At 39.6% G+C, this 26943-nt stretch overlaps 1 long non-coding RNA gene across 1 annotated transcript; it reads left to right on the top strand.

Moving 5' to 3' along the window:
- Window positions 1-24403: 24403 nt before the first annotated feature.
- On the top strand, window positions 24404-26272 carry LOC132641663 (uncharacterized). The gene is made up of 3 exons (XR_009582922.1): window positions 24404-24626; window positions 26076-26130; window positions 26224-26272. It is a non-coding gene; the product is annotated as an uncharacterized LOC132641663 (long non-coding RNA).
- The last annotated feature ends 671 nt before the right edge of the window (window positions 26273-26943 follow it).

The raw sequence follows: 26943 nt of genomic DNA, 5'->3' as shown, positions 1-26943 counted from the left end.
AAATTTCGGTAGCCAAGTGTTTCCTTAAGATTCTAACTCTAAGTATCCTAATAAGAGTTTTGGTAAACATGACCAAATTGCAGATTTTGACGAGATTGCAACGTGAATTTGGAGTAGCAAAAGGAGCGGAAAGAGGTATGTAAGGCTTCACCCTTCTTTCTATGGCATGTCTTAGATGTAATAAGTCGGGTACGAGCCTCGGGGACAACCCTAGTCCCCGGAATCCGCACCTAAAGTTTTCCACTTTTTGTTCAATAGAATTGAACTAGAAAGTGTGCAAATGATGGAAAGACCTCTTAAACCCTTAGAACTTGCATAAGTGGGACCCGATTACCCTAGAACCCTCACAAGTAATGACATGACACGTAACATATGTAAATCATATACGCCACCCCATCCGGCCCGAGGTGGGCCCATTACTCTCAGATTTTCCTTACAGTCTTGCTTGACTTACTTGAAGTGAATCCAAAGGGAACCTTTGATCCCGATTTCGTTACCAAATGATAAGTACTATGACTCCTCTAACGAGGGCACTTCCATGACGATAATGATAACAATGATGTTAGATAAGAGGATATGCCTATGATACGTACTACCGGAACGACTCTATGACTAAGATGACTAAGCTAAGTATCTTATGTAAACATGAAAATGATAAACTAATTTTTGAATCCTATTTATATTTCCTAGCTATGACTTTATTTTCTAAAGATTTCAAAGTCTATGAACTGTCATATATGATGCCCACGATTTCATTCTACGTTTACTTTAATATTATTCTCCGTTGATAGTCTCACCTTAAAATACTCGTTCCTTCAAGGTGAGACAAAGCGATCACGAGTATTCTATAATGTAATTGGAGGTTACCGACTTTATGTCACTCCGATAGACGTAACTTTCTTTGGACTCCCGTGCATGCTGGTTATATGATACAGGGATCTGTGTATGGACATGTATATTGATAATGTCCAAATCCACCCTATTAATTAGAATGGGCACGGTCGTATGCAAATATAATTTACCCAACTATGAGTCGGGGTCGAATCCCATAGAGAACTATATGTAGGTGATTTAAGCAGATTAGAAATTATCACTAACAATAGCTATGCCCGAACGCATTAATGGTGGTTTTTTATAAGGTTTTGATAAAATACGGAAATATAAATTCTAATCTAGAAAGCACGTAAATTGATCAATGGCAACAAGAATGGAAGGAGGGAAACTACTTCTCAAGTAACGATCCAATCTATTTCACGAATTGTAAATAATAGCAAGTTTATGTTATTTAGCCTCGGATAATGACTCTAAATTAACTTCTTCCGAAGATTAACTAGACTACCCAATTGAAGATCCCTCAAGCAATTAGGAGCATTAATAACACCCGAATATGGCTACAAGTGGTATTGCCTATTCCTAGGTCAACTTCCATTAGATGAGGGTTAACGCCCCAAATTCATGTTAATTATCCTATCCCAACTCCGTTTTTCCTCTTCCGAGTTTCAAACAAAGTAAATGGGCGAGTTCAAAGGTTAGCTAATCCCTTGAAAACATTCATGAACAAGAATAATTAAAATAGCAAAAACTTACTTGATTAAGAACAATGCAAATGAATAAATAAGCACAACAAGAGTGTCAATCTTAATTGTCACCAAGAGATTTCCATCAACAAGGATTAAAAAGAAGAAAGAACAATTTGTGTAGGAACCCTAGCTTCCAACTTGTGGGAGCTGCCAAAGATAATCTGATATTTTGCCCTAGTTTTCTGTTTATATGAACTGGGATGGAAGACATCGTCAAAATCCGAGTTCTGGTTGAAAATTGCCGAAAATCCTTCATCGCGATCGCGCCATGTGTATGCGCGATCGCGTGGATGACGTCAGCTTCCCCTGCTCCCTTAATCGCGATCGCGTGTAGATCCTGCGCGACCGCGTGGAATTAACAACGCGCGTAGGCGCGATCGCGTTACATTCCAGCGCGATCGCGTGGAGTACAATTCCCGCGTGGGCGCGATCGCGTGGGTACTCTGCGCGATCGCGTAGAGTATTTTTCCACGGCTCTTTTCCAGAACGTCCAGTTGATTCCAGTTTTGCAACTTTTTTGCTTGTTTTCCACACTTAGGCTCTAGGGACCTCGTATTACCTGAAACATGACAAAAACTACGTAAAATGACATAGACTTGCTTAAAAACAAGTAAAACTTATAGTTAAAAAGCATCGATTGTGGTGTAAAATCACGCCACATCAACACCCCCAACTTAAAGTATTTGCTTGTCCTCAAGCAAGCCATACAAAACCATGACTCAATCTAACACCTAGATATTATAGAATAACAATGTCTACATTGGTTTTGACTCTGAACTACCGGCATGCATGTTTTCCTTTAAACGACCACCCCAACTTTCTACTTTAAAACAATATGCATAACTCAAGAACACTACGACTAACCATGAAGCTTCAATGAATGACATCATATTATCGAACATATTATGGTGCACACAAACGCTACTTTAGGCGGTCACTTTATTTTGTTCAATTTTCATCCTTATGCCCTCACATAGACCAAAGAATGTCCCAACACACATATATACGACAAGAATGGGACGAAGACGAAAGAGAAGAGAAAAACACTCACACTCACAAAGAAAATTCATATTTACACATGCAAATACCATAGGCTTGCCCTTATTTTCTATGTTCTCATCCTAGGATTGTTCGGTTGTGATCTCATTAGGACTTGTTTCGGCTTGTAATGTAGGTTTAGGGACGGGTCGGATACTTTTTGGATATTAGTGACTCACCCTCCTTGAACACTACAACAATCTTTTCACCTTAGTTCGCCTCTTTTCTTTCCACCCCTTTATTTTCTTTCAGTTTTTGGCCTCGATGTGGTTTTACTTCTAACCAACCTAGAATTCTTTTTGCGTTACAGTTTTCTGATTTTTTTTTATTTTTTATTTTTTTATATATATATATATATGCAGCTACCACATCGAATCTTCACTAGCAAACTCCACCACCTCCAACTTTTGTTTTGAACATGTACTCCACATTTAATTCACCTCCAACTTAGACATTTTGCCTCATCTAATTAATAGCATCAAGGAGGGAACGGGTGTGAAGATGAATTAATTTCACAAAGGGTAAGGTTTCATAATTGGCTAGCCAAGAAAAAGGTCAAAAAGGCTCAAAAGGGGAAACTAGGGGTATTTTCAGCTTTTGGAGAGGCTTATTTAGGCACAGTGACTTATTTACCCAAAGAAAGCCTAAGATCATTTCACAACCTAACTAACTTTCGTATTTCAAACAAGACCAACCGGGCAAGTTCTAGATTATACATGCATAAACAGAATCAAACTAACACTTCACACACACATCGGCATAAGGACAATAATTTTTACACTTGTGACCTCCTAAGTAGTAATTCATCACACACAACACCCCAATAATCACAATGTCATATAAAGAATCAATCATGTCAGACAATAACTGTTCTAAGTATGCATTTTTTTATTTTTCGAGGGGTCCAAAAATTTCAACAAACACAATACATGCCATTAGTTATCAAGTAGTACCAAATAAAACAAAATTGTTCTATTCAACCTAAGCAACATCCTAAACATGCCAGTTTCAACAAAATAAAACTCCCCTCAGGAAAAGAACTCTGGCAAAGAAAAGCCGAGGAGGTTCCTACCCCTAACCAAAAAATTTGCAGTGTCCTCACTGCAGTACATCAACACAGAAAAAACTTTTTTTTTTTTTCATACCTCCTAGCACTGCGTGCTATGGTCATCTCTGCTCACTCTCTGAACTGGAGCTGCTGGGCTCTGGCAGGACAAAATCGTCCTCATTTTCCTCCTCTTCATGTTATGCGCCGCATACACTCCTCAGAATGCTCATCATTTTGTTCAGGAATTTGCTTTGCTTCTTGGCGTGCTCCCTTGCCTTTTTCTGCCTCCTCTCTATTTTTCCCTGCTTTTCTTTGATATGCTTCATGTCCTCCACAATACCTGCTAATGTTGGACCAATAGGAACAGAGGGAGCTGTAGATGTGCCTTCTCCATGTGGGCCCGCAGGGAGACTAGCCACTAGCTGCTGAAGCCGATTGTCCATCCCATGGACCTGGGTGGAGATATATTGGAAAGGCCTGGCTGCTTCTTGTATTGGTGGTAGGATTGGTATAGCCATAGGAGGAGCAGATGCCCCACCAGTAGAATCTGATGCAGTAGATGTAAACTGCCCAAATGACGAGCCTGCTATATCAATCTTCCTTTTCTTTTGTATAGCAACAGACCCTCTCTTTTTCAAAGGATGAATTGGTCCCCCAGGCCCCTTTTCTTTGTCACCTGGCCTTGTGGGCACTCCATCAGTGGAGCACAGGTAAGTGATCAATGACGGGAAAAATAGACTCTTAGTCCGTTCAAGCACCACCTCCCGGATTTCTTGCATAATGAGCCTCCCCACGTCGACAGGCAACCCTTCCATCACAGCACAAATTAATTTGGCCCTCTCAATGGGCACGTCTGACTCATGTTTGGAAGGCAACACCCTGGATGCGACAATATCAAGCCAAGTTTTGGCCTCAGCAGTGAACTCTGCAGAGTCAATTTTTCTCTGCATTGTTGTCAGCCACTTTGGTTGCTCCCCACCGTGGAGGTGGGTCACAAACCATTGTTGCCGCAGTTGTTCATACATCTGTGTCATCTCGCTGTTGTCACCATCCTGCAGATTGTAATAGGCATTTATTCTTGAGGCATTGCACAGGACATCCACACCTCTGACTTTGACAATTGCCCTATGTGTAATGTCTGCCTCTGCAGCATTTGCGTAGAATTCCCGCACAAGTGTATGGTTTGCCCTGATTGGTTCATCTGCAAAGCGTATCCAGCCACTTGTTACCAACCTTCCATAGAACTCGGGCATCTTTTCTTCCAGATTTTCTGTTACAAAGCCCCTCTCTTCAATGAAGCTCTTTCCCAGCAGCCTATCATACAGCTTCGAACATTTTGCTGACTGGAAGGTGGTGGTGTCATAATATTCAATCAAGGGTACTTGGGCAGCACTGGATGATGAAGCCATTTTTTAAAGTTTAAGTACCTACAAAACAAACACAATGCATATGAACACCTACAATGATGTATAATGAGGAGTTGGGTTAAGGAAATTGGTCCCCCAAGTTTTGAGCAGCTCTGCGCGAGCATTCTGTTTGGGCACTGCCATTTTTCCTTCAGCGCAATCGCGTGGCAACCAGGCGCGATCGCGCCAATTTGAGATATTCCTTTAGCGCGATCGCGCAAGGAACTGGCGCGATCGCGCAAATTTGAGCCATTTATTCAGCGCGATCGCGTCTATTATCAGCGCGATCGCGCTGAGTCATTTCAGATTCTCAGAAACATTTTGACAAACAGGTGGCGTGCATGATTTTTGGGGCTTCGATTCAACGATTTTAAGCTTGTATTTTGCCCCATTTTTTTCTTCATATCAACACCCATCTCTCAACTCACATCACTCAACAACAAACAACCATTTATATAACAAGAAATTCAACAATTTTATCATATATTCATGCTTAAACAAGTGGAAGAAAATTTTTCTTTCACAATTTCTAACATGGAAATATGATAAAAACAACCCTAGGATCAAGACAATGAAAGAATCACATACCTTGTGGTTGCAAGTTGAAGAATTCTTCTTAAAAATTGAAGTTGAATTTGAGAGAAAATTGAGAGAATTTTTGAGAAAAAGTGAAGGAAATGATGGGTTTCTACCGTTTTGCCTTTCTTTACTCTGTTTTGAAAACTGAAAACGCGCCTCTGCGCGATCGCGTGGTGATGTGGCGCGATCGCGTAGAGTAATTTCTATTTTTTTTTTTTACCGCGATCGCGTGGGTTCTTTGCGCGATCGCGAAGAGTAAAATTCGCCCAAATTTTTCCAGATTCAGAAAATAAGCACAGAAACCAGTCTAACAAATTACAGAAACCAGCAGCTACTGATTTGTGGCTGTTCTGAAAACTCCACCTATTCAAAACAACTCCAAAAATTGTGAAATTTTACAGATTAGTCACAAATCATAAACTAAACAATTCTAAAAAATCAAATTTCAAAAATGATTAAAAAATTTAAAAACGATGGGTTGCCTCCCACCAAGCTCTTAAGTTAACGTCGCGGCACGACGGATACCAACTTTACCGCTTTTCTCGCCATTTGGAGCTTTTGAATTGGGCACCTAACTTGGAATCAAGTTTGTGACCACGAGCAGTGGGGGGTGGTAAATATCTGATCACGCCAAGTAAAATATTGTTCATTCTACACTTCTTGGCTTTCAAGTGAGGAACGTCATTTTGCCTTGTTGAATTTTCAAATTGCAGAATATAAGGCTCTTGAACTTTTTGAACTATGACATCCTCTTTTTCCCCCGGATTGGGGTCAACACCAACCATATTGTTCAGAACAATGGTTGACTCCCATTCATTTTTTTCTTTGGCAATCCCAATAAACTCATCTTCATGATTTCCCCTTTTATCTTGAGCATTGGGTAGTTCATAATGATTTGCCCGTGGAGGATTTTCTTCTTCTTTCATCAAACCAAGTTGGAGACTAGTTTCCAAGTACTCTTCAAAGGCTTTTTGATTTTCATTACCCTCACCTAGTAGACACTCCATCATGAGTTTGAACTCACCAATTTGGCCATGCTCACAATAAAAGTCATTACTAAACAAGTTTTCATGGAAAGATGCCATTTTTTTTTATATAAAATAAAACACAGAAAACAACTACACAAATATTTACGGGTTCGGATCAAAGCAAGTTAGCTTATTTCCTAGATTAGCCCAAATACGCCAAATTGTTCCCCGACAACGGCGCCATTTTTGATAACGTCCAAATCCACCCTATTAATTAGAATGGGCACGGTCGTATGCAAATATAATTTACCCAACTATGAGTCGGGGTCGAATCCCACAGAGAACAATATGTAGGTGATTTAAGCAGATTAGGAATTATCACTAACAATAGCTATGCCCGAACGCATCAATGGTGGTTTTTTATAAGGTTTTGATAAAATACGGAAATATAAATTCTAATCTAGAAAGCAAGTAAATTGATCAATGGCAACAAGAATGGAAGGAGGGAAACTACTTCTCAAGTAACGATCCAATCTATTTCACGAATTGTAAATAATAGCAAGTTTATGTTATTTAGCCTCGGATAATGACTCTAAATTAACTTCTTCCGAAGATTAACTAGACTACCCAATTGAAGATCCCTCAAGCAATTAGGAGCATTAAGAACACCCGAATATGGCTACAAGTGGTATTGCCTATTCCTAGGTCAACTTCCATTAGATGAGGGTTAACGCCCCAAATTCATGTTAATTATCCTATCCCAACTCCGTTTTTCCTCTTCCGAGTTTCAAACAAAGTAAATGGGCGAGTTCAAAGGTTAGCTAATCCCTTGAAAACATTCATGAACAAGAATAATTAAAATAGCAAAAACTTACTTGATTAAGAACAATGCAAATGAATAAATAAGCACAACAAGAGTGTCAATCTTAATTGTCACCAAGAGATTTCCATCAACAAGGATTAAAAAGAAGAAAGAACAATTTGTGTAGGAACCCTAGCTTCCAACTTGTGGGAGCTGCCAAAGATAATCTGATATTTTGCCCTAGTTTTCTATTTATATGAACTGGGATGGAAGGCATCGTCAAAATCCGAGTTCTGGTTGAAAATTGCCGAAAATCCTTCATCGCGATCGCGCCATGTGTATGCGCGATCGTGTGGATGACGTCAGCTTCCCCTGCTCCCTTAATCGCGATCGCGTGTAGATCCTGCGCGACCGCGTGGAATTAACAACGCGCGTAGGCGCGATCGCGTTACATTCCAGCGCGATCGCGTGGAGTACAATTCCCGCGTGGGCGCGATCGCGTGGGTACTCTGCGCGATCGCGTAGAGTATTTTTCCACGGCTCTTTTCCAGAACTTCCAGTTGATTCCAGTTTTGCAACTTTTTTGCTTGTTTTCCACACTTAGGCTCTAGGGACCTCGTATTACCTGAAACATGACAAAAACTACGTAAAATGACATAGACTTGCTTAAAAACAAGTAAAACTTATAGTTAAAAAGCATCGATTGTGGTGTAAAATCACGCCACATCATATATGTATATAGGACAAGTATTTGTATATAAGACATGTATATGTATAATAGAGAAGTAAATGTACACGTATATGTATATGGGGAAAGGGGAAGGGCCACTGTTATATCACCACCTGATTCAACTGGATTTCATCCTGGATGCGGGATGCCCGGACGCGGGATATAGGAGAGCCGTACGCGGCATCTGTATATATATGATGTATGATATATATGATATGATGTGTTGGGACACTGTTGGGGAGGGGGGTTGGGAGAGCCGATGTATTCGGCGTCTGTAAATGTGAGTAGAAGATACCGTTTACTGAATTGTACTGTTTTCTGTATACGAGAATAAGGGACACCGTGTTCTGAAAAAAAGGGGCAATGCTATGACGTGATACGCTATGCCAAGATATACTATGATATGAGATGTTACGACATGACGTGATACGACACGCTATGATAGAGCAGCACATAATATGATAAAATATGACACGATATAAATCCTATTTTCTGTGTCTACGAGAAAGAAATGTCTCAAAGAGAAAGGGGCAAGCCTACATGATAGCCGGCCTGAAACAGAGGCCTTCCCACGTACAGGTTACTTTCCTGCCCCGTTATATGTCCTATGACTCCATGATATTGTTAATCGTACTCTCTGTTACTGTTTATATTATCTTTTATGCCTTACATACTCGGTACACTATTCGTACTGACGTCCCTTCTTGTGGACGCTGCGTTTCATGCCACGCAGGTTAGCAGACAGGTGGACGTGATCCTTAGAAGTTCTACCAGCCACACTTGACAGCGCTCCAGTTGTTTCGGAGCCTCGGCCCTTTCTATGTATAAGTGTACTATGTCTAGAGGCTCGTAGACAGATATGCACAGTCAGCTATGTACAGTTAGATGTGTTGTATTTTGAATTGTTCGCGTCCCGGTATAACGCGATAGCGGAAAGCTTACTACTTATGTTTATGGTGACGCTGCTAATGTTAATGTTCAGAAAGGAAAAAAAATATGGCTCGGTTTACACGGCTTGCCATGAGGTAAAGGTAATATGATAGATAAGGGGTGCTCGGTACAAGTATCGGGTACTCGTCACTGCCCCTAGTCGGGTCGTGACAAAGAAGAGGAACTCCACTTGAGTGTTGTTCATCCATTATCTAAGGTGAGTTTTATGACCCATTTTACAATGGTTTCAGTGGTTAAAAGTTGAAACACTTGGGTTGTGAAAAGCTATAGAAATTGGGTCATGAATGTGTGAATAGTGTCATTGTTGAATAGTGGTTGGGATGAATCATGAATGTTGGTATGCTGTGATTGTGAATATGTTATAAATGACATTTAGACCATGAAATAAGTATTATATATGAGAAAACGCGATAATGAGTCATAATCATAATTATGGAGAAATCAAAGAGAAATGCTGAATTGTGGTAAGTGTAGATAAATGATGATTGTTGTTGTTATATTGTGAATGTTGTTATTAACGTTTGGGAGTTGATATAGAATGTGGGAAAAGTAGTATAAACAAAGGAAGTGCTGCCCAATTTCCCCTAGAAATGATAAAATGTTTTTGTAGCCAAGTAACTAATGTTAATGCAATTCCTCTTGAAGGTAGAAACGTGGGCATCGAAGGAAACCCAGCGAACGATAGATTAGCTAAACGTAAAAGGTATGTGAGGCTAGTACTTTCCTTCTATGGCATGAATCCGATGGTATGATTCTTTTTTCTTCTCCATGGATCTCCTACATTCCGGAAAGCTAATAGTCCATGTTCATAAATGGCTATATGAGGCAAGAGATATGTTACAAGCCTAATAATGATGATGATAAGCTTGAGTCTAAAGATTCTAGAGTTCATGATATGATGTTCCTATAAATTTAATGATGTTGTTTGTTGTACTCACTCACCTTCCATACTATTTCCTTCAAGGTGAGGCAGAATACCATTGAGCTAGTAATATCATTATTGTATACACTCACCCTATACATATATTTCCTTCAAGGTGAGGCAGAATACTATTAAGTTAATGATGCTAGTATTGTATACACTCACCTTATATGATATTCGCCTCAAGGTGAGGCAGAGTACTTATAGATGTCCATAATGGAATCGGGGGATCACGACCTTACGTCATCCTGATAAAGTGTAGTTGTTCTTGAGTCTTTTTGCATGTATTATGATAAGCATACTATGATGAGTATATGATGATGAGCATATTATGATGATGATATCACACCGTACCTATATGGATGGGCAGACATACATACCACTATAGTGGGCAGCTTATACCCCGGACGCGGGAGGCCTGGACGCAGGTTACTTATTATTATTACACCGTACCTACACGGACGGGCAGCTTATACTTATACATTTATGCATATATGATATGATGACGAGTATGAGTAAGACAGCATGATTTATTTCTTTTATGATTCACCGTCAGTTACAGATTGCTCCTCATTTGATACCTCCCCATTTCATTGGTGTTTCATTATTATTTATGCCTCTCATACTCAGTACAATGTTCGTACTGACGTCTGTTTTCTTTGGACGCTCTGTTCATGCCCACAGGTAGACAGAGAGGTGATCTAGACTCGTAGGAGCTATTAGCTGATTTGAGAGCACTCCATTTTCCGGAGGTGCCATTGATTAATTTTTTTGATATATATGTATATGTATGTTTTGGGCATGACGGGGTCCTGTTTCGTCCCTATGGCTAGTACTCCAGTAGAGGCTCGTAGATACGTAGTGTGGGTAGTATGGTCTTACAAGTTTCTCATTGTATATACATATATGTATTATTTTGATAGCCGAAGGGCTTATGTATATAAAGTGTATACGTTTTAAATGAAATTAGTTTTCCATGATTGTGAGCATCAGAAATATGAATGAAAGCATATGAGTAGAAGAATGAGTGGTGCTCGGTGGTTAGCCCCGGGTGCCCGTCATGGCCCTAGTCGGGTCGTGAAAAAAGTGGTATCAGAGCAGTTCAGTCCTAGGAAGTGTCTATGAGCCATGCCTAGTAGAGTCATGTTTATGGTGTGTTGTGCGCCATACTAATAAACAGGAGGCTACAAGGCATTTAGGAAAAATGGCCATCTTTCTTCTTAAGAGATCGTGCGATAGAGCCAAGTTAAGGATGCAACTATCTAATCTTTTTCTGTTTAATTTTCAGCAATGCCTTTGAGAAAGAAGAAGAAAGTCAGTGCAATACTAGGCGTTGCTGGAGAAGGTACCAGCCGAGAACCCCCGGTTGAGCTAGGACATAGTGAGTCTTAGAGTGCCACTCCCTCGCATGCTACATCTATTCCTCCAGTAGCAGAAGAGCATGAAGAGGTCTCCACTCCAGCTCCAGTGCCTCCAGTCCCCCCACCGGTTGCTTCGGGTCAACAAGTGACCGAGGCCATTCATTTATTGACACAGTTGGTTGCCTCCCAGGCACAGCGGCAGAATGCGGGCCTAAGTGATCGGTCAGCTAGTACAAGAGCCCGTGATTTTATGAGTCTAAATCCTCCGGAGTTTTTCGGGTCAAAGCCGGATGAAGACCCACAAGGTTTCATTGATGAGATGTTGAGGACATTTAGGATTATCCATGCCTCCGAGACTGAATTCGTGGAGTTGGAATCTTATAGACTCCGAGATGTTGCGGTATTATGGTATAACAATTGGATAGCATCGAGAAAGGAAAATGCGCCTCCTCCCGTGTGGCAAGAATTCGTTTTCATTCGTCACTATTTGCCACCCGAGGTCCGCCGAGCTAGAGCGGATATATTTCTAAATTTGAAGCAAGGAAACATGAGTGCCCGGGAGTACAGTATGCAATTTAATTCTTTGGCTAGATATGCCCCGACTATGGTGGCCGACATGGGAGATCGGGTACATAGATTTGTGAGTGGCTTGGGGCCACACTTGTTCAAGGACTGTTTGACGGCTTCGTTGCAAGACGGGATGGATATTTCCCTAATACAAGCCCATGCCCAGAATTTAGAAGGACAACGACATCCGCAAGGGGGTGATCGCGACATTGATAGAAGGCAAAGCAAGAAGGCCAGATCCATAGGGACAGGTAGCGATTATAGAGAGGGGTCGAGGCAGACTTATTCCCAATATTCCGGCCAGTCAGTAAATAGTGCACCTCCTCGATTTACGGGTAGGAGAATTGATCGCTCCTTTCGTTCAGGACAGGGTCAGAGTTCGAGGGCCCCAGATTCTCAGTTTGGGGGAGATTATAGCCAGAGGAGACCCCCAGTACCGCAGTGCAGCCAGTGCGGTAGATTACATTCTGGACGATGTCATCAGGGTTCGGATGCTTTCCAGATTGGGCACATAATGAGAGATTGCCCTTCGATGAGAGGTAGAGTTGGGACTCAGCCCACAGGATCAGCGGTCGGTTCATCTTTAGTGCGCCCGGTAGGGTAGACTCCCCAGATTCCAGCAGGCAGAGGTAGAGGCCGAGGGGGAGCATCTACTTCAGGTGCCACTCAGCCCGCATGTATGCTTTAGCCGGACGACAAGATCTTGAGTCCTCATCGGATGTGGTTACAGGTACATTATCCGTATTTTCCTATGATGTGTATGCATTGATAGATCCGGGTTCTACCCAATCTTATATTACTCCATATGTTGCTGGTCGTATTGGGGTGAAACCCGAGCCAATTAAACCTTTTGAGGTATCTACTCCGGTTGGTGATCCCGTGATAGCAAGACAGGTGTATAAAGATTGTGTAATTGTGATACGTGATCGCCAGACTAAGGATGATTTAGTTGAGCTGGAAATGTTAGATTTCGATGTAATTATGGGTATGGATTGGTTGGCCTCGTGCTATGCTAATATTGATTGCAGATTGAAAGTAGTTCGATTCTAATTTCCGGGAGAGCCCGTGCTTGAATGGAAGGGTAATGCAGCCTCTCCGAAAGGTAGGTTTATTCCCTACCTTAAGGCAAGAAAGATGATAGCCAAGGGCTATATTTATCACTTAATCCGGGTTCATGACACCGAGGCAAAGTCGCCAACTTTTCACTCCGTTCCGGTAGTGAATGAATTTCCGGATGTATTTCCTGATGAACTTCCAGGCCTTCCTTCAGAAAGGGAAATTGATTTCACCATAGATGTGTTGCCGGACACCGAGCCTATTTCTATTCCTCCTTATCGAATGGCTCCGGCAGAATTGAAAGAGCTAAAGGCACAGTTGAAAGATTTGCTTGAAAAAGGATTTATTAGACCCACTTCATCACCGTGGGGAGCACCAGTCTTATTTGTGATAAAGAATGATGGCTCCCTACGAATGTGCATTAATTATAGACAGTTGAACAAGGTGACGATAAAGAATAAGTATCCGCTTCCAAGAATCGATGATTTGTTCGATCAGCTGCAGGGTACCAAATGGTTTTCCAAGATTGACCTAAGATCAGGATATCACCAAGTGAGAGTTAGAGAAGAAGATATTCCCAAAACAGCTTTCAGAACGAGATATGGCCATTACGAATTCCGGGTGATGTCGTTTGGATTGACTAACGCTCCGGCAGTTTTCATGAATTTGATGAATAATGTGTTTAGACCACTCTTGGATTTATTTGTGATAGTATTTATTGATGATATTCTGGTGTATTCTCGCACAGAATCAGAACATGCAGATCACTAGCGTATTGTTCTTGGAATTCTACGAACTTAGGAATTGTATGCAAAAATTTCAAAGTGCGAGTTTTGGCTGAATTCTGTAACATTTCTAGGTCATGTTATTTCAGATGATGGCATTCGAGTTGATACACAGAAAATTGAAGCTGTGAATACTTGGCCAAGGCCTACGACGCCTACAGAAGTCTGTAGTTTTCTGGGATTGGCAGGTTATTACAGAAGGTTCGTAGAGGGATTTTCATCTATTTCAGCCCCATTGACAAAGCTAACCCAGAAGTCGGCTAAATTTCAATGGAATGATGCCTGTGAACGTAGCTTTCAGGAATTGAAAGATAGGTTAACTTCAGCCCCAGTCTTAGCACTCCCAGAAGGGCCAGATGGTTATGTTGTATATTGTGATGCGTCCGGTGTTGGGTTAGGATGTGTGTTAATGCAACACGGTAAAGTCATTGCTTATGCTTCGAGACTGCTACGGAAACATGAAAAGAACTACCCAACTCATGATCTCGAATTGGCTGCAGTCATACATGCATTAAAGATGTGGAAACATTACTTGTATGGTGTGCATGTTGATATCTATACAGATCACAAGAGTCTTCAGTACATTTTCAAACAGAAGGAGTTGAATCTGCGGCAGAGGCGGTGGCTAGAATTATTGAAAGATTATGATGTGAGTATTTTATACCACCCCGGAAAGACAAATGTAGTAGCAGATGCGCTTAGCCGCCGATCAATGGGCAGCCTATGTGAAGTTCCTTCGGAGAAGAAAGAATTGATTCATGAGCTCCACCAACTAGCTAATCTTGGAATGCGTCTAGTTGATTCAGGTGGTGCAGGAGTTAGTGTTAATAATCCCACAGTTTCGTGCTTGAACATGGAAGTAAAAGAGTGCCAATATGAAGATCCTCAGTTGAGCCATTATAAAGACACATTTCATGAAAAGGAGAAGTTTCCATTTGAAACTTCTATAGATGGAATTCTTAGATACCGACACAGGCTATGTGTTCCGAATGTTGCAGACTTGCGTCATTGAATTCTAGAAGAAGCTCATTATTCTCGGTATTCTATTCATCCAGGAGCAACAAAGATGTACCATGATCTCAGGTTGATATATTGGTGGGATGGCATGAAGAAAGACATGGCAGGATTTGTAGCTCAATGTCCAAATTGCCAGCAAGTGAAAATCGAACATCAAAATCCAGGAGGACTATTGCAAGCAATGGAGATTCCTATTTGGAAATGGGAAGTGATCAACATGGATTTTATTGTGGGGTTGCCCCGTTCCCGAGGCAAGTATGATTCCATATGGGTGATCGTGGACAGACTCACGAAAGCAGCTCATTTTCTTCCTGTCAGAACCACATATTCAGCAGACGATTATGCAAGGTTGTATCTCAAGGAGATTGTGAGGCTCCATGGTATTCCGATATCCATTGTCACAGACAGAGGAGCACAATTTACAGCCAAGTTCTGGAAATCTTTCCAAGAAGGCTTAGGTACTCAAGTAAAGCTCAGCACGGCATTTCATCCGCAAACTGATGGGCAAGCCGAACGTACCACTCAGACCTTGAAGGATATTCTAAGGGCATGTGTTATAGATTTTGGTGGTAGTTGGGATGACCACTTACCTCTAATTGGGTTTGCATATAATAATAGCTACCATTCCAGTATTCAAATGGCTCCGTATGAAATTTTATATGGAAGGAAGTGCAGGTCTCCAATTGGATGGTTTGAAATAGGAGAAGTACAACTAATAGGCCCTGAGTTGATCCAATAAGCAGTAGAAAAAGTCAAGGTTATTCGAGACCGACTATTGACAGCCCAAAGTCGCCAAAAATCATATGCAGACAACCACCAGCGAGACTTAGAATTTCAAGTTGATGATTGGGTGTTTTTGAAGGTGCCGCCAATGAAAGGCGTGATGAGATTTGGAAAGAAAGGGAAATTAAGTCCTCGATACATTGGACCCTATAAATTATCCGTAAGGTGGGCCAAGTAGCCTATGAATTAGACTTGCCTTCAGAGCTTGAATCAGTTCACCCAATTTTTCATCTCTCAATGCTCCGCAAGTGTGTTGGAGATCCCAAGAGAATTGTTCCAATAGATGATGTGCAAGTGACAGAAAAGTTAGCATAAGAAGAAATACCCATTGCCATCTTAGACAGGCAAGTACGAAGACTTCGAAACAAGGAAGTGGCCTCAGTTCATGTCTTATGGCGGAATAACAATCGAGAAGAGATGACTTGGGAAGCGGAAGAGGGAATGATGTTATATCCCGTATTTTTTTACGTCGGATTATTTGTAAGCTGAGGTGGGGCCCACACATCGAGATTTGTTTTTTGGACATCTGAAAAGTCATATGAATCACATATGTGAAGTTAAACACAACTCAAGAAGGACCCTTGGGCCAAATCAAAGTGGAAGTCCTCCAAACGAATATTTTTAAGAAAACGTTTTCGGGTGATCTGACTTCTAGGGGCAAAAACGGTATTATAAGTTTGGAATTTGGAAAAATACCAAGAAATAGAAGTTGTAGATAATTGAATTAGCTTTCCAACCATAGGTCGTGGGTTCTCAGGTGACGTCGGTGCAAGGAGATATGGACGTTTTAAGGTCGAAAGGTCAGTGGGCTAGGCCCAACTCGGGACCAACCGAGTTGGCCCAAAAAAAAAAATGAAGAGAAAAATCAGGCCCAATAGGGGCCATCCGGCCATGGTCCATAAAAGAGGACCCAAGTCCATGGGTTTTAATTATTTTCCATGTGACAAATTAAATATAAAGGGAGTCTTAGTCATGGAACTTTCAAGAGAAATTTAGAAGATGAAAAACAAAGCAAAGAAGAGCAAATTAAAAGGGCCATACGGCCAAGCTCTTGAAAAATTGACCCTTTGAAATCTTTCTCCAAAAATTATTTTCTTGTGGTATTGCTACTAATTCAAGGGTCCTTTACAACTTGGTGTAATTATTTTGGAAGAAAGAACACTTGTTTCTTCAAGTTGACAACTTGGTCAAGTGAAGAAGATTGTAGAAAAAGGTAAGAATTAATCCCTTTTTATTATGTTATGAAGGTTGGTTTATGTTGTAGTATGTAGAAATGAGTAGAATTTATGGAAATATGGAAGTTTACAAAGTGGGTGTGCATATATGTAAGTGGACATATATGTATATTGTTGTATAAATAATATGAGTTGAATTTTATGCTGTATTCTAGTTGTGGTTATGGTGAAATTTATATTGGAAATGGAAGAAAATGGTTCAAGTTGGCATGGAAAATTATTGGAAATAGTTATAGGAAATTATGTGATTTTAATGAAGTTTTTATGTAATTATAGAAGTGGAGTTTTAAATGTGAATTATTATGTTAGTTGGTGAATTTGGAAGGATAATAGTCCATATTGGCATGAAAGATTGGTTGTTAAGTGGTTATGAGAAGTTTTGTGATTTTATGGTAGATTTATGTAATTATGAAAATGAAATTATTAAGGTGCAAATTATGATTATGGTTGATGAAATTGGAAGATGGAAATATGTTATGAATATGTAGATTGAAGATTAGAAGTTTTGGATGGATTATGGTTTTGGTGGAAAGTTTGTATATTTTGTATATCTTGTGAATATTTGGTAGAAACGATATGAAATGCTTCCGAATTATATTGTAATGATCTTGATTAGTAATGAATGTAAAAACATTGAGATTGGTTTGGAAATGTGAAGTTGGAATGAAAGCTATTGCATTATGTCGGAAAGAAGACTAGTTGTGTTATATTGTGTTTTGTAGTCATGGTTGTTGTCATTGTGTTGATAGTTTGGCCGGGTTGAATTCCCGGATTGTTGTTGATTAAAAATTGGCTAAGTTGAATTTTGGGGATGGTGTATTTATAGGGGAGATGCTGCCCAAATTTTTGTAGACAAGTATTGGTTAAGATTGAAATCTTAAAGCCTTACAATTAACATTTGGTAATTGTGACCAAATTGTAGATTTTGGCGAACTTGAAACTTGATTTTGGAGACGTGTATGAAGCGGAAAAGGTATGTAAGGCTTCACCCTTCTTTCTATGGCATGTCTTAGATGTAATAAGTCGGGTACGAGCCTCGGGGACAACCCTATTCCCCGGAATCCGCACCTAAAGTTTTCCACTTTTTGTTCAATAGAATTGAACTAGAAAGTGCGCAAATAATGGAAAGACCTCTTAAACCCCTAGAACTTGCATAAATGGGACCCGATTACCCTAGAACCCTCACAAGTAATGACATGACATGTGACATATGTAAATAGTATACACTACCTCATCCGGCCCGAGGTGGGCCCGTTACTCCCGGATTTTCCTATAGTCTGGGTTGACGTACTTGAAGTGAATCCAAAGGGAACCTTTGATCCCGATTTCGTCACCAAATGATAAGTATTATGACTCCTCTAACGAGGATACTTCCATGATGATAACGATAGCCATGACGTTAGACAAGAGGATATGCCTATGATACGTACTACCGGAACGACTCTATGACTAAGATGACTAAGCTAAGTATCTTATGTAAACATGAAAGTGATAAGTTAATTTTTAAATCTTATTTATATTTCCTAGCGATGACCTTACTTTCTAAGGATTTCAAAGTCTATGAACTGACATCTATGATGCCCCGATTTCATTTTATGGTTACTTTAATATTATTCTCCGTTGATAGTCTCGCCTTAAAATACTTGTTCCTTCGAGGTGGGACGAAGCTATCACTAGCATTCTATAATGTAATCGGAGGTCACCGACCTTACGTCACTCCGATGGATACATGATTTTCCTTGGCTCCCTTGTGCGCTTATATGATATATGTATATAAAACATGTATACGCATAAAAGATATGTATATGTACTTAAGACAAGTAAATGTGTATAAGACATGTATATGTATACGATCGATGTACATGATAAAAGATCCAGAGCGCTATAGTCGCTGACATACGCACACGATACCAGCATATGCATATAATAAAAGATTCAGAGCGCTATAGACGCTGATATATGTACATGATGTATGCACATGTATACGGGGAAGATGGGGATAAGGGCAGAGCGTTATACACGCACATCCACCTGATCAGTTGGCATTGCATGACATGATATCGTCCCGGACGCGGGATGTGTATTTATGGCTAAATGGATCGGCTGACATATTCTATTTTTATATATATATATATGAACAAGAAAAGATTTTCAGAGGAAAGCTATGCTGTGATAACGTATACTATGATACGATATGCTATGATATGATATACTATGATGCGCTATGCCATGATAAGACATGCTACGACAAGTTATGCTCCGATATGATATACTATGATACTCCAGCCTATGATACGATATGCCATAATAAGACACGACAGGATACGGCCTGATATGCTACGTTAGGATACGATAGGGCATGATAGGACATGATACGACACGATACGGCATAATATAAGTTCTATTTTCTACGTCCATGGAGAGGGAACGTTTTTAAAAAGGGAAAGACAAGTCATGCACGGTAGCCGCCCAAAAAGGGGCCTACCTATGTACAGGTTATTTCTCGCCTCTTCATATGTCCTATGACTCCATGATATTATTAATCGTACTCCATGTTACTGCTTGTATTATTTTCTATGCCTTACATACTCGGTACACTATTCGTACTGACGTCCCTTCTTGTGGACGCTGCGTTTCATGCCGCGCAGGTCAGCAGGTAGACGGACCTGATTTCTAGAAGTTTTACCAGCAGTGTTGGCAGTGCTCCAGTCGTCCCGGAGCCCCAGATTCTCGGTACTATTTTGTGTATATATATATTCGGGCACGGCAGTACCCGGCCCTTTCTATGTATAAGTGTACTATGTCTAGAGGCTCGTAGACAGATGTGTATAGTTAGTCGAGTACAATTAGATATACGATGTTTTGGCATGTTGATATTGTTGTATAAAGTGTTAACGAGATTTACTAGTCTATGTTCAGAACGACGCTGCTAATGTTAATGTTCAGAAAGAAGAAAAAAAATGGCTCTGGTTACACGACTTGCTAAGAGGTAAAAGTAATATGACAGATAAGGAGTGCTCGGTACAAGTATCGGGTACTCGTCACGGCCCCTAGTCGGGTCGTGACAAATGAAATCCAAGTATCCACACTTATTCCAACCCCCATGAGAGGTTCGAGATGAAACGCCAGCAATATAAGGTATGTATGCAGTAAATGAAGTGTAATAATTAGAGTATCTGAACACCCCTATTTCTATCATTACTCAAATATTATACCCTCTATCTTCGGGAGCTTTTGTACGTCTTTCTTAGAGTTTTATTGTGTTGTGGCCCTGTGAGGCAATATTATTATGGGTTGTTGTGACAGGATGGTAGTGCCATATTACAGGGGAAGCTCTGGCGAAATTTTTGTAGAATTCCCGAGTGTTTAACATTCAAGGACGAATGTTCCAAAAGGGGGGGGGGGGGAGAATGTTACACCTCTCGTTTTCATACGTTGAGTTTTGCCGAATGCTAATTGTCCTAGCTTTGGGAAGTAGGATAAATTTTTCGAGGTCATGGAGATAGATATGTCGATCTTGAGTATATAATGGAGTAAAATCATGTTTAGTAAGCCTCAGGAAGGTTTAAGACTCGTCGGATCATCGGAGTTAAGTTTCGGTAGAAGTTTGGAAAAATGTCACATTCTGGCGCACTTTGTGGCACAACATGCGAACAGCAAAGCGTGCTTTGCGGCCACGCAGTTGCGCAACAAAGTGTGCCAGTGAAATTTTGTGATTCTGCAAGGTCTGCGACACAACATACGTTTAGCAAAGCATGATTTGCGTCTCGCAAAGCTCGCCGCATGTTGTGTCGGTCCAGAATTTTCTGGACTACTATAAATAGAACCAATTCGACCCAAAATCATTATTTTACCATTTTTGGGCATAGAAACCTCTAGAACACTCTCCAATATTCATCTACAAGAAATAAAAGGGGATCAATGGTCAACTACATTAAAACCATGAAATCAAGTGTATGAAACCTAGTAAAAGTTCATCTACCTCAAGAAATCCCAAGAGAAGTGAAATAGGGTTTTGGTGCAAGAAGAGGAGCTCCACTTGAGTGTTGTTCATCCATTATCTAAGGTGAGTTTTATGACCCTTTTTACAATGGTTTCAGTGGTTAAAAGTTGAAACACTTGGGTTGTGGAAAGCTATAGAAATTGGGTCATGAATGTGTGAATAGTGTCATTATTGAATAGTGGTTGGGATGAATCATGAATGTTGGTATGCTGTGATTGTGAATATGTTATAAATGACATTTAGACCATGGAATAAGTATTATATATGAGAAAACGCGATAACAAGTTATAATCATAATTATGGAGAAATCAAAGAGAAATGCTGAATTGTGGTAAGTGTAGATAAATGATGATTGTTGTTGTTATATTGTGAATGTTGTTATTAACGTTTGGGAGTTGATATAGAATGTGGGAAAAGTAGTATAAACAAAGGAAGTGCTGCCCAATTTCCCCTAGAAATGATAAAATGTTCTTGTAGCCAAGTAACTAATGTTAATGCAATTCCTCTTGAAGGTAGAAACGTGGGCATCGAAGGAAACCCAGCGAACGATAGATTAGCTAAACGTAAAAGGTATGTGAGGCTAGTACTTTCCTTCTATGGCATGAATCCGATGGTATGATTCTTTTTTCTTCTCCATGGATCTCCTACATTCCGGAAAGCTAATAGTCCATGTTCATAAATGGCTATATGAGGCAAGAGATATGTTACAAGCCTAATAATGATGATGATAAGCTTGAGTCTAAAGATTCTAGAGTTCATGATATGATGTTCCTATAAATTTAATGATGTTGTTTGTTGTACTCACTCACCTTCCATACTATTTCCTTCAAGGTGAGGCAGAATACCATTGAGCTAGTAATATCATTATTGTATACACTCACCCTATACATATATTTCCTTTAAGGTGAGGCAGAATACTATTAAGTTAATGATGCTAGTATTGTATACACTCACCTTATATGCTATTCGCCTCAAGGTGAGGCAGAGTACTTATAGATGTCCATAATGGAATCGGGGGATCACGACCTTACGTCATCCTGATAAAGTGTAGTTGTTCTTGAGTCTTTTTGCATGTATTATGATAAGCATACTATGATGAGTATATGATGATGAGCATATTATGATGATGATATCACACCGTACCTATATGGATGGGCAGACATACATACCACTATAGTGGGCAGCTTATACCCCGGACGCGGGAGGCCTGGACGCAGGTTACTTATTATTATTACACCGTACCTACACGGACGGGCAGCTTATACTTATACATTTATGCATATATGATATGATGACGAGTATGAGTAAGACAGCATGATTTATTTCTTTTATGATTCACCGTCAGTTACAGATTGCTCCTCATTTGATACCTCCCCATTTCATTGGTGTTTCATTATTATTTATGCCTCTCATACTCAGTACAATGTTCGTACTGACGTCTGTTTTCTTTGGACGCTCTGTTCATGCCCACAGGTAGACAGAGAGGTGATCTAGACTCGTAGGAGCTATTAGCTGATTTGAGAGCACTCCATTTTCCGGAGGTGCCATTGATTAATTTTTTTGATATATATGTATATGTATGTTTTGGGCATGACGGGGTCCTGTTTCGTCCCTATGGCTAGTACTCCAGTAGAGGCTCGTAGATACGTAGTGTGGGTAGTATGGTCTTACAAGTTTCTCATTGTATATACATATATGTATTATTTTGATAGCCGAAGGGCTTATGTATATAAAGTGTATACGTTTTAAATGAAATCAGTTTTCCATGATTGTGAGCATAAGAAATATGAATGAAAGCAGATGAGTAGAAGAATGAGTGGTGCTCGGTGGTTAGCCCCGGGTGCCCGTCATGGCCCTAGTCGGGTCGTGACAAAGTGTAGAACTTGTTGCAACAATTACAAAACTGTAGGATACCTTCTACAAATAGAACCAAATAACTGAAGCTATGTCCAACATATTTGTAGTTGTTGCAATAGATTGTCTACTTGTTACAACAAGTGTAGAACTTGTTGCAACAACTACAAATCTGTTTGATATCTTCTACAAACAGAAACAAATAACTGAAGCTATGTCCAACAGATTAGTGAGTCGTTGCAACAGATTGTCTACTTGTTGCAAGAAGTGTAGAACTTGTCGCAATAACTACAAATCTGTTGATTATCTTCTACAACCAAAGTCAGATAAATACCAGGACAAGAACAAAAAAACTATCTGTTGGATATGTTTTTCTAAACCCTGAACCATTCCAGGACAGCAGCAAAAAAATCATCTATTTCACTACAAACACACAACAACAACCACCTGGATTTTATCCAAACTTTTCCTAAATCCAAAAAAAAAAAATATTCTAAACTTCCCTTCAAGATTTTTTTTTGGCATGTGTGTGTGTGTGTGGGGGGGGGGGGGGGGGGGGGGGGCAAAAAACCAAAAATAATTTATTTTTTTTAAAAGAAAATTAATTTTTTTTGGGGTGGGTGGGGGAAGTAAGAAACCCAAAAAAAAAAACTTATTTTCAAGAAAAATCTTTTTTTTTGCCTGGGGGGGGGGGGGGGGGAGGGGTGGGGGAGGTGGTGCCAAAAAAAAAAAACTTTTCAAAACTTCTTTTTTTGAAACAATTTTATTTTTTGGAAGGGTGGGGGGTGAAAAATAACAAAAAGAAAAACTCTTCAATTTTGTTTTTTGGGGATGGAGAGGGGTGAGAGAAGGAGGAGTGGGGACTGCTAAAAAAAAACTAAAATATTTTTTAGGGGGTGGGGGGGTGAGGGGTGGGAGGTGGAGGAGTGGGGACTGGTAAAAAAAATAATTTTTTAAATTCTTTTTTTGAGGGGTGGGGGGGTTGTAAAAATAAATAAAGAAAATCAAAAACTTTAAAAAATAAAAAAATTTGGGGGGAGGGATGGGAGGAGGAGGAGGGGGGCTGGTGAAAAAGCAAATAAAAAATATCAAAACTTTTTTTAAAAAAAATATTTTGGGGGTGAGTGTGTGTGGGGCAGGGGTAGGGGTAGGAGGAGGAGGGGGGGCTGGTGAAGAAGCAAATAAAAAATATCAATTTTTTTTTAATTTTTTTTTTGGGGGGGTGGGGTTGGGCGGGAGGAGGGAGGGTGGGGGGACTGGTGAAAAAGCAAATAAAAAATATCAAAACTTTTTTTTTAAAAAAAATTGAGGGGGAGGGTGGGTGTGGGGCGGGGGCGGGGCACAGGGGTGGGAGGAGTAGGGGGTTGATGAAAAAGCAAATAAAAAATATCAAAAAAAATTTTAAATTTTTTTTGGGGGGTGGGGCGGGGCAGGGGAGGGGTGAGAGGAGAAGAGGGAGTTGGTAAAAAAGCAAATAAAAAATATCAAATTTTTTCTAAAATCTTTTTTTTTTTTGGTGGAAGGTGTGGGGCGGTGGGGAGGGGGAGGAGAAGGGGGCTGGTGAGTTTTTTGAATTAAATTGAGACCTTTTGTATTTTGTAAAAAATTAAAAAAGTTAAAAAAATATATTTTAGACCTCAATCTTCTTAATTTCAAATTTAATTGAGTTTTACTTCTAAGTGCCCCGTGAGTCACCTATGGTAATTTCAAAACTAAAATGTCCTTCCTGGTTTCAAACATGTCCAAACCGCTTTGCTTTCCTTTTATACAGTTCCTTTTCACTGCCGCCACCTTCCCGCCAATCCAAATTCCCTCCGTAAAAAGTACAGCAAAATGGGTGTTGAAAATCCAGCAGAGGAAGTTCAAGTTCTGCTCAGAACAGGACTTTGCAATCCATTTCATTTTCACCATTTTTTCTGACTCCCCTCATAGCAATTACAGGTAACAAAAAGACAAAAAAAAAAAAACCATTTTTATTCACATCTTTCCTGATTTTTTTTCACTCCAAATTGAATAATTATTCCATTTTGAAAGTGGGGTTTCAAGAATTTTATTCAATACCCTTTATGTGTAGTTGCTTTAGCTCTTCTTTCTTTCAGCAAATTACAGGTAAAAAAAAGAAAGAAGAGAAAGCTCCCATTTTTATTCACATCTTTCTTGTTTTTTCCACTCAAAATTGAATGTTATTTCATTATTTTGCAACTCCAATTGGCCAAAGTAGTTTTAAGGAATTTATTCAAGACCCTTTATTTGTAATTGCGTTTAGCATCTTCACCATTTTCTCTGATTCCCCATATAGCAATTGCAGGGAAAAAGGAGATTAAAAACTCCCATTTTTATTCTCATATTTCAAGATTTCCCACTTCAAATTGAATGTTATTTCATTTAATTGTAACCCCAAATGGCCAAAGTAGTTTTTAGAGAATTTATTCAAGACCCTTTGTGTGTAATTTTGTTTAGCTAGTATTTCTTTCAGTAAATTGAAGTATATAATGTCAAGTTCAGTAACTGAAGCATGTAACAACTCAGCTCTACTTCTTGGCCCTCGTGGTTGCGAAAAAGTTGCGGTTAGTTAGACTTTTATGTTTTATTTTCTTGAGCTTTTGCGCAAATTTAGTTTCTGTTTGCCTGTTATGAATCTCAAGAGTTTATTGGTTGTGCCATTCTACATGGATTCGTGGGGTTTTGATATGGTATCATTGGCCAAGAAATTGCAAATTTGATGCAATATGGAATGCCTATAGGACACTGTTTGGACAGCCTGATGCTACTAAGTGGTTGACGTTGAAATTGCTGTCGTTGATGCCATTGTGCAAGAGCTTGGTTGTCCTTGGGGGTTCCACTGATGACCAGATAAAGTTTGTGTGCTTAATGTTATTGTTGTGGCAAATATACTTCTTTGGCCATATAAAAGACTTTGATATGGAGACAATTAGTGGGGAGCGTGCTACTACATTGCTCTTAACCCGAACTTGGAGGGCAAGGTTCTTATTGAGGGTGGGAGTGTTGTTATGAATGTGGCCACTGTGGAGGAACCGTTTGGAGAGTTGGCAAATTATGTTTGGGACCCTGGCTAAAAGGAGCATGTGAGAGGGCTACAAGTAGAGGAGAAAATGTTCCCTTAGGGTTATGTTATGACGTTGTCTCTTTATTTTTCGTAGTTTCTTAACCTCCCTCACTTCTTCCTTTTTTATGTTCTTCTTCCCTTGGAAGATTTGATTACTAGTAGAACTCTTATATTTGTACGTGTAATTTCAATTATCCATTTCAATACACTATGGTTTTGTTACATTGCCTCTCTTCTTGTTTTCTTTGTCTTTTTATTTCATTGTTAGGTTAAATAAGTAAATTGATTTGGTAATTAATTTTGTAAATTATTGTTTATGTCAGATTTTAGAGATGGTTATCAAGGATTTACTGCAAGAGTATCCGGACATGATCTGCAGTAATGATTTAGCATATGATTTGGCAGTGATATATTTCTGTTCCAAAATAAATGTCACTAATTTATTTAACGTAATAGCTACGTTGATGACAGATTAAACTAAATGGACTCTTGCACAGTGAGGACAATTGTGCTGTAAAGGTATGAATACAATCTTGCTTCTTTCAGCTAATTTTCTTTTGTACAGTTTGGATTTCTGTTCCTTATAAGAGTTTATACATATGTTGCAGTGTGGGCACTTTTGTTCCATACCTAAAATGTTTACACCTTTTCATATGTTCTTATCTAGATCCAATCAGTAAATTTAGGTATCAGATTGTTCATACTTTCAAGAGTTTACCTCAATAACCGTGTTATACCCCATTTTAACCAGGTTAAATTAGAGTACAACATATTGGTGATTCCTAAATTGCTTTGTTTTAAGGAGTCGCCACCTAATTGATTTAAGGTGAATTAGGGCACCTAATTATTAACTAAGGTAAAGCTAACTAAACCTCCGTTAATAGTCTGCTTAATCAGTGTGATTCTAGGTAAGGGTTCTATATTATCCTAAAGGGAAGGGGTTAGGCATCCTTTAGAATCCGTTAACTACGGTTATCCAGCAAAACTTAGGTTAATTAATTAATGCTAAATAAGGTGCTTTGAATTTTAAGAAAAAGGGCTAAGAAAGGTTGTTAAGGTTTTAAGGAAAATATAAGAATGTTGCTTAAAATAAGATTTAGAAAAAATATAATAATTTGCATAAAAGAAGACTTTAAATAATTTTAACATAAGAACTGAAACCTAGGGAATTAAGTATTGGTTTCCCCTTTA

The sequence above is a fragment of the Lycium barbarum genome, chromosome 5 (assembly GCF_019175385.1).
Source record: "Lycium barbarum isolate Lr01 chromosome 5, ASM1917538v2, whole genome shotgun sequence".
Lineage (NCBI taxonomy): Eukaryota > Viridiplantae > Streptophyta > Magnoliopsida > Solanales > Solanaceae > Lycium > Lycium barbarum.
Note: the sequence above shows the minus strand (reverse complement) of the source record. Positions and strands in the feature narration are given on the sequence as shown.